Genomic DNA, 9,293 nt, shown 5'->3' on the forward strand with positions numbered 1-9,293 from the left:
GAAGTGCCTTGAAAGTGGAGCCGTTCTGTTAACAATGAACCACAGTGAGACTTCACCTTCCTGTGCAGCTGTTTGTTGTTCTGGGGCTAAAAATGCAGAAGTTCTGCTTTATAATTCTCTGTCCTGCCTTCTTTCGGTCCTCTTTTCAAAGTGGGATCAGAGTGAGGAGTTGTGATATTAATAAGCTCCTTGATCCTCAAAGAAGAAAGTTATTTGCTTTGGAAAGGAGGAGGTTTTTTTTTTCCTGTTAAAAACGAAGGCCTTTGAAAACTGTCCCAAGTGGTTTTTCAGATCATTTCTGATCTACTGAACTTAGATTTACCATGCAGCGTTAAGTCCACTAAGAACAGGAACCACTCGCCGTCACACAATGTCACAGGAAGACTCAACTCGACACAGGAAGAAGAAACCAAACCTTTTGTTGAAATGAGGGCAAAGCAGCGCTAAGATTCTGTCCGTTAGGCTGAAGGTTATTTTCAACCACGTGTATCTTTACTGTCTGTTAAACACATGAGAGCTTCTTAAACAGTTGCCTGCATCTTTAATTACGATGCACAGATAAACTCCTGCCTGGGACTTTGTAAAAAAAAAAAGGTTCTGTCTCGTTTTTTAATCTGTTCTAGACTGAACACGTTTGACATGTAAATATATAAAACTCTTTTTGAAAAAAGCCCACTCTCAGCCGATTGGTCGGCAGTGGTGGCCTGATCAGGCTCCACCCACTGACCTGCTTCAAAGCTTCGCAGCTGCAGCATCATCATGAACATAAACCCAGCAAATCCAAGAGAAGACCTGCAGCTTCTGTTTCTGCTTCTTTTTGCAGCTTCTTTTTAACCATACATGCACTGAAAGTACTTCCCCTCTAGCAGCTTGCTTAATGAATAGTTTCAGAATTACATCCGTACCCATGGAACCTCACAATAATCTTATGCAGCACCAGAAACACATCCATTTGATTTTTTTTTTTTAGTTAATATGTTTGTTTTACTGAATTTAAACACCTAACAGGAAGTAAAACTTGCTTCACTATCTCTTTATGCAATTTCAACTAGTAATAGAAATTCCCTCAGATTCCCACACCTGATCTTTACAAGCTTTGCAAAAGTAACAACGGAAAAAACAAAAATTATGGGCCCACAAGAAGAACTACCATTCCCTTAGTTTGTTAACCTGCAAATGTTTGTCATCAGATCCAAAAAAAATCACACTTCAGGAGAGAAAAACTGTCAAATATTACTTCCATTGCAAAGTGTAAGAAATTTTTCATGGACTAAATTAGTTAAATTTAAAGTTTGTTGTACTTTTAAAAATCCAGCAACGATCATCTTATGATCTATTTTCAATGCTTTCCCAGTGTTTTTTTTTTTATTATGATAAAGGCATTTTTTGACAATCAATCCCGCCCCCTTTCCCCTCCCTCTTTGCTGAAAGATCAAAGCAGGGAGCTTGTGTTCAGTGTATTTTCTACGTCACAAATGTGATCTTTTTCAAACAGCATTTTCCATCTCCTCCTGATTCATAACAATTTCAATATAGAAGGATTCAGAAATGCAAGTTTGAGCTTCATTATCTTAATAGATTTCCTCTGTGGGGAAAGGAATCTTTCAAAAAGAAACGTATTTATTAAGTTGTTAACCCTCAAAAACACGTCACGGGATCGCAGGCATTTACATAGAGTCCCTGAAACATGGATTGTTCCGTTTATTAATTAAACTAAAATAGAACTTTTTAGAATGGTATTGATCCCATGATGGGAAAATTATCTCGACAGCCATAACTCTGTTGAAAATTGAATAAAACTAAAAGGTTTGCCAACATCCTGGATGTTATGATGTATATAACAAAATCATAAACATTATCGATTTTCATTGAAGGAAGTTTTAAATGCAGAATTAGATTTTAGCAAAGTTTTAAAATCAATTAACAAGAACTTTTAAAAATATTTTAAATAATTAAGTCTTTGTCCATGAGGTTTTAAGCATCACTTCAGTGGGAATTAATTGTATAAAATGTCATGCTAATGCTAAAAATGGCAGAACTGATGTAAAATGGAGCAGAAAATCTTGTTGTAATGCGAGCGTCCCAGAGCAGTCTGACGTCCCTCTGCTGTGAGCGGGGCAGCCCTTCGGGGCCCCTGTGGCTCTGTGGGACTTTAATGAAAGGGGATGCCACAGGCGGGGAACCAACAACGTTCCTCTGCTTGGCTTGCACTAACGGGATAAAAGCCGACAATTCCTCCAGGTAGTACTTTTAGGGGTTTTCAAGGGTTTTTAACTGTGCTGTTTGTAAAAAGTCTAAGTGCATCTCAGAGACACGATAGTGATCCACGTGTTTCTGCTCAAAACAACCCAAGCAGATCTGAAATATCACCGTCTGCACACAAACTATACAATAACATCCCTTAGAAAGGTTTGGGCCAAAACCTCAAATCGGTCAGCACTCCTTCAAAATAAAAGCTCCCCATGCTGAGGTCACGCCACACATAACACCACCAGCCGTGAGCCAGAAAACAAATATTGATTTGTTTGTTGCTGATAAACGCTAACCTGCTGCTGATTCCATGACTGTGACGAACATCCTTATAGGACAAAAACATTCTCTCACTGCCCAGCTCTGAACGTACAGTTACCTTAAGTGATTTGTTGTTACAGATAATAATAATAATAAAGTGCATCAAATGTCCTCTCTGTCAGATGAAAACATTTGCCTCTGTCTAGAGTGACTTTGTGTGAAGGAAAAGATTTAAAATATTTCTATTTGTAAAGAATCTAGGCTGTAATAAACCATCCATACTATTTAAACCGGGGAGCAGAATGAAGGGGGTTATTGTCTAGGCTGAATTTGAATTCTTTGCTGAATTATTTTTTACGACTTCATGCTCTTGTACAGTTATCGGTATGAAGCCCATTGAGATGACTGTTGTTGTAATATTGGGCTATATAAATAAAACTGAACTGAAGTGAATAGGCTGACATCAAATACAAAAAGGTTTATTTCTTGGTCAAAGAAAAGATGCAGATGACAAAGAGCTGCCAAAATGTGACTATTTTAAAGCTCTAGGAGTTTTCTTTTTTTTAAGTCTCTTTTTCTACCTAACAGGACAGTATTTTTTGTTTTTTAAATGGAAAAAGGAAAAAAACAATCATCTAAAAAAAGTGTGCATAAGTCCATAATCACTAAAAATATCATATGGCCTTTTTTACAATCTGCTTTTTTATTTTTATTTTTTTCCTCCCAGATTCAGATTCAGTTTCACCTGGTAATGATTTTGTTAGGCCCTCAGTGATTTCCTGAGCATGAACATTTCAGGAAGGGGTTAACGTGCTCTGGCTCCATGTGTTTCTGTGAATTGGGTCAGAGAATGTCCTCAAATGAAAGCGCATTATTTCTGCGGAGCGCTCATTATCACACCGTGAAAATCACAGGGGAAGACTGAAGGTAGCGTGGCGTTCTGTGCTAAGTACTCCCTGTAGTTTTACTCCACACATGGCTGATTAAAGCGCCAATAAAGCATTCATTTCTTGCAGCTGTGTTAAGGTGAAGATGGGGTTGGATTCCGGTTTCTATGTGGAAAATGAGTCAGCATGAGGTCACGCTAGGGACTGAACGTGTCTAAATGGGAACCACAGGATCCAAACCAGTACACCTATGCAAAGAGTCCCACAATCATGTAAACTCAGCAATTTTAGTAAAAAAAAGAACAGGGGGTCAGGATTTCATTATGGCTGCTTTATATGTTTTAGCAAAATTCCTCAAAAGCTGGGACAGATACAGCAAACAGATGCAGGTAACCCTTTTTCCTGCAGTGTTCAGCCACCTTATCTAATAGTAAAACTGCGCAATAATTTCAAAGCTTCTCTAAGTTTAAGACAAATGGTATTTTGGGTGTTTTTAACAAGTTCTTGTAGCATTTTTTTTTTTTTAGAATGGAGGGCATGTATGAAGAAAATTCAGCTTAAAACTGCTTTTCTGAGTATTATCTGAATTCAAATCCTTGTGAATCAGGAGCAGATGAAAAAAGCAGTTGGAAAAAGCTTGTAGCTGCAACACAAGTTACTACGGCGGGCCACAAGCTCCTTGCTCCACTCCACTCTGATGCATCCACATGTAGACAAATAAATCCAAGTACGTCTTTGTTTTCCTCATCTGAGCTGGAATCTGACTCAAAACTGTAAGGCTGGATAGCTCAGATTTTGCTCACCATTTTTGTTAAACTGGGAATGTTAGATTGGGGTTGTGAAGGGCTGTAAGCTATTGAGAGAGCAATGAAAATGGGGCGGGCTTACTCAGCAAGGTCCCGGTACTTAAAAGTTGATCATTTCAGAAATGATCAACTTAATCACGACTAAAGAAAAAAGTTAAGGATTCAGTCTCCAAACCAGAACCAAGTTACTCGTGTAAAACTCCACTGAGCTATTTTGCAATACTTCAGAAAAGCTTCATGTCAAGCAAAAACACATCAAAACTTTCCGTTTATTAGAGCATATCTTTCTTTTGTTGACCGATTAATGACAGGATTATCTAATGTTCAAAATAATAAATAATAATAGAAACAAAAACAGTCTGAACAGCGGAAAAAAACAGAAATGTATTGTTGCTGTGAGTAAACAGACGTTTCTTTACATCTTTGTTTTTTCTTCTATTTTAGTGACTCTCCTGCTAGTTTATATCTCTGTTATTTTCCAACAGCCACCGTCTTCGATAAGAGCGGAAGGAAAATGAGTAACTCTCATCAGGCTCTTCCAGGAACCCCACATCAGTTACGTCTTTCTTAATTTAGCCACTTGACTCAACAATGCATATCTGTAACCTCATGCTGACTCAGTGTCCGCCTGATAAATTGTGTTCACAAAATGATAAAGTATCCACCAACCTCTATTTGAACTGAAATGTTAAATTGTGCTTTAAAAAAGAAGGTAAAAATCTGTTTTGATTAGTTATTTACAGTTTTAGCTTTAAATGGCGTCCTTTGCACACAACATCAATAACATTTCAAAAATGACATCAAAGACGTACATTTTTACAACAGACAACTAAACTGACTTCAGTATTATTCTTTTCTTTTTGTAAAAGTTTGAAAACTGTATTTGGGAAGTAATGGAAATGTTTTCAACAAACTTTCATAATCCATATCTTAAGTGACAGTACTACAGAAAAAATTCAGGGAGGGTTTGTAGGATTTTTGACTTAAAAATGAGTTAAGTAATGTCAAACTTTGGCCTGAAGATGGCGCCTCACCAAAAATCAGAGGTGACGTCACACAGAAAACAATTATCTCAATAGGCCTCATTTCGGTTGCTAGTGGAGGCAATTTGGTGATGTTTCCCATTTAATGAAGGAGCTCCATCCATTTTTATACATTTTCTAAATCGGCTTAATTGGTTTCAAGGTTGGGGTTGCTGGAGCCTATTCTATCCACTGCTTGGCAAAGGTGGAGTACACCTGTTGATGGTGTATGAGAACTGGACTGAGCGATCCTCCTCCCTGTCGTTCCAAAAGGAATCACCGCTGGCTCCATGAAGCAGTCCTTGGTAATCCTATTTTTTCCCCAGGATATTTTCTTCTGTAGTGCGAGTTAATCCAGTTATAAACTGGCCAATCAGACGCCTTCAATAAAAGCAGGTGGTGCCTGCTGGCCCCCACGTCCAACGTTCAAAATGTTTGACAGATTTTGTATAGCCTGCTTTCAGTGGCAGGGGTGTGAACTTTAAACACACTCAAGCATAAGTGGTTGCCATGGAAACTCAGACCTACTCTGACCAATTACTGTCTGCTGAGCACCTCTGGCTCCAACATGGCAACATCCGTATTGTGAAAAAAGGGCGACTGATATGACCTGGTTTCAGTAGAGCAGGAAGTGAACTGTTTTCTATGAGTGACATTAATCAACACTCACTGCGTACACACCCTGAATGATTTGGCAATTTGTGCAATGATTCAGAATTTGACTATCCCAAATTCTGCTGGATGTTTCACCTTTAATCAACCATAAAGGAGACGTCAGATCACTGTTTAGATGCGTCGCTTTCATAGCCGTCGTACACATCTGTAAGCCGCTCACCCAGAAGCCCTACTCCGTTCTGCACCGTCTAGCCCTAAATGCTGATTTATTGCAGGTTGTACTTTTTAATACAGCCGCAGCTGCAGTTCCAACCATAAGGAGCGGAACTGCAGTGTTGCCAAACTCTGGTGTTTGGTCAGAGAGTGACATCATAAATGCATCTGTTGATAATAGTCTGGAGGACGGCGGCGGTTGTGGTGTCACGCATTAGAATGGAGACAGTGTTGCCTCAGAGTTTTGTGCTGCCTTATTTTAACAAGCGTACCCACTTTGAGGCTGGATTCTAAGCTCATTGAAATTTACCTCAACCCAAGGAATATCGCCAAGAGTAGAGACAGACGGTAGAGTCCAGAGTCATCAACTCTGTCAGTCATTCCAAGTCTCACAACTGCAGACACTAGTGGTTTCTGCTGCTCTGAGCTCCCCAAAGGTGGAATCAACTGGAGCACTTTATTCTTGATGCTAAAAACCTTCTGCCGGTTTTTATTCATTCAAAAAGTCTGTTTAACTTTTAACAGAGTTTAAACTAGATGTTCAATTTTTGCTCGCCATGTTCCTCATCTGTAAGTTATTATCTGAACAAAAACTAAAAGTTCTGAATGTGACATTAGCAACTCTAACCCTAAGAAAAGGTAGAGACCACCAGGAGTTGCATGCTTTTGTAACATGCTAATGCTACATTCATATGCCCCTCCCACAGCAAAACAGCCAGTGCTGACTTCTGGATGATGATTTTCTACCTGACTTTTAAAAACTCGGCTGCACGCCTTTTTACTAGAACCAGAAAGAAGAAGCACATGACTCTGATTTTGAAATCTTTGCACTGGCTTTAGGATCCCAGTCAGCTTTAGGATCGATTTTAAGGTTCTTTATCAGTTTACAAATGTTAGAATGGAACTGGCCCCTCATTTCTATCAGACCCTCATTTCTTTATGAGCCTCCCAGAGCCCTCAGTTCTGCAGGCGGTCCCAAAAGTCAGAACAAAAACCCACGAGGAGGCCTCACTGTGGGCCTGTGGAACAGCCTGTGGAAGTGCTGCCTTCACTCGCTGTGGAGGTTTTTAAGAAAAAACTTAAAACTCGTCTTTTTAGTGAAGCCTTCATGTCGTTTTTACTTGTCCACATGTTTTTTGTTTGATTTTATAAATCTTATTAACAATAAATTCAATTGGATTTTATTGTACTTTTGGGATGTGTATGTGTTGGCCTCTTATGTGTTTTTATTTATTTTATTATTATTAATAGTAGCAGTAGTATTTTTTCAATATTTACTATTTTATTTTTTTAATCTTATATCAACTTTACTATGTGAAGCACTTTGAAATGCTTTGTAGCAGGAAAAGTGCTACACTAATAAAGTTGACTTTGAATTTAAATGTGTCACAAACATGAGGTCAGAGTTCACGTGAGTTCAAGCTGATAGTTTAAACTGATGCTGGCATTGCCTACATTAGACCGACACGGAAAGAAGGAATGACACAAATAATCTCCCCTGAAAACTAAATTGCAGCTCAACAACATTAAAACAGTCGGAGGGGGCAGTATTATAATAAGGGGTGACTCTAGTTGACCAGGTTGGCTCTGTATTTGTATGCTCCTGAAATCAACGTGAGATGAAGGAAGCCTCCAGACCCTCATCCTGCTAACAGATGCTTTAAGGTCATAAATTGGATTTTCTGAGTAGAAAAGTAGGAGCAGCTCTGCTCGGAGGAAAACAGAAAACCAAACAGGTGAATCGCCTGATAAACTTGTAGTGCTCCGAAAATGACGGGCTTCCTCCAGGAGGCGCAGAAATAAAAACAGAAAAAGGTCAAGTTTAAGGCTGTACCTGAAAGCGCGTCTCCGCTCGTGTTTGCGTTTGTGCGTGGTCCTCTCACGCAGCCGTTAGAGCAGCAGGAAGCCGAGTCTGCGCCACGCAGGACTACATGAACGCGCGTGTCAGTCTGCTGCGGTTTGTAAATGCAAATGCAGCGACGGAGGCAAAGCTGTCTCATCCGGGTCCACGCGCGATGCTCTTTCTATGCGGATGCTGTTGTTTCAGCGCAAATGTCACGAGGAGCCAAAAGATTTTCCACTCGGTCGGTGGTGCCTCGCCGCGTGACTGCGTGGAACATAATATGAGGCGAATTCACGCAGAGGACGACAGGCCGCTGGTTGGCTCTCACAAATGCATAAATAATGATCGGAATTTCTCCCAAATTGACTTTACGTTCAGTGAAAAGTAAGCAGATTAAAGTATTAGTGGATGCTGAGCAGCAGACGGCGGAGCATCCATCAGACACGCATCACATCTATCAGCCTTACCGTCAAAAAAGCGCCTTTATCCTCCTGTTCTCACGGACGCAGCTGTCCTTCCGCAAGATAAAAGACAAAAGATGCAGATTTTTTCCTCTTCTTGTCTCCACGTTGCGGGGTAAATCCCCTTTTGCATCAGCGGTGCATCTGTAGCTGCCTGCAGGCGCTCAGTATGGAGTGCGATTGGTCACAAAATCAAGTCAGTTTTTTTTTTTATACACGTTTAAAAAAAGAGGGGGGGGGGGGGGTCATTCAGAAAACTTAAATAATAATAATCAATAATTATAATTCTTAATTCCCTTGGGGTGTAAATTCCCAAGAGGAAAACTAGCTGTAATTTGGAGCAGTAGTATGGAGGGTGTGGGTACCGGATGTTCTCGGGTTGCCAGATGTTCTCGGGGTCCTTCGGGGTCCTTCGACCAATGATGACATCACACTATTTGATTGGCTGTAAGTTGCAACGACCAATGAGTTAACGTCGCTAAGTTTTTTAAAAAAAACTTTATTGACAATTGCAGTATCATACATTAACAATGACAGTAACATTAACAACGAACAATAACAATGTAATGAATATTGCTTCGAAGATCAGTCACCATTGCCAAACATAACATATTAACATAGAAAACAAAGAATAGAGGGGAAAAAAGAAACAATGAAAATAACACACAAATAAATAAAAACATAAGTAAAATAAAGTAAAGGAACATAGAAAAAATCTAAATAGTCTAATACTAGTTAAGTTGTGGGTACTCGTGAAGTTTGTATTTCTGAACAAAACTAAGCAATTTCAAGCCATTCTTCTTTTTCATATAATGAAGTGATTGAAAGTAAAAACAGAGCTCTTTATTAAATGTTATAAAAAGTGGTTTGGTCTTCAAAACTTGACCTCACCAAGATGGCGGTGCTCTCCTCCCATGGGGAACCACGTGATGTCT

At 39.5% G+C, this 9,293-nt stretch overlaps 1 protein-coding gene across 2 annotated transcripts in view; it reads right to left on the reverse strand.

Annotated features, from left to right (window-relative positions):
- Positions 1-8,548, reverse strand: part of slco4a1 (solute carrier organic anion transporter family, member 4A1) — a 28,191-nt gene extending 19,643 nt beyond the window's left edge. The window contains exon 1 of one of the 2 annotated variants that reach the window (XM_020704464.2): positions 8,365-8,548. The gene's annotated coding sequence lies outside the window, so the exon portion shown is untranslated. Of the gene's footprint in view, positions 1-7,888; positions 8,284-8,364 lie in introns of those variants that run through there. The other variant, XM_011476814.3, reaches the window with a different exon arrangement.
- Between the last annotated feature and the right edge of the window lie 745 nt (positions 8,549-9,293).

This window comes from Oryzias latipes, chromosome 7 (genome assembly GCF_053564925.1).
Source record: "Oryzias latipes strain Hd-rR chromosome 7, Olatipes_Hd-rR_3.1".
In the NCBI taxonomy this organism is placed as follows: Eukaryota; Metazoa; Chordata; class Actinopteri; order Beloniformes; family Adrianichthyidae; genus Oryzias; species Oryzias latipes.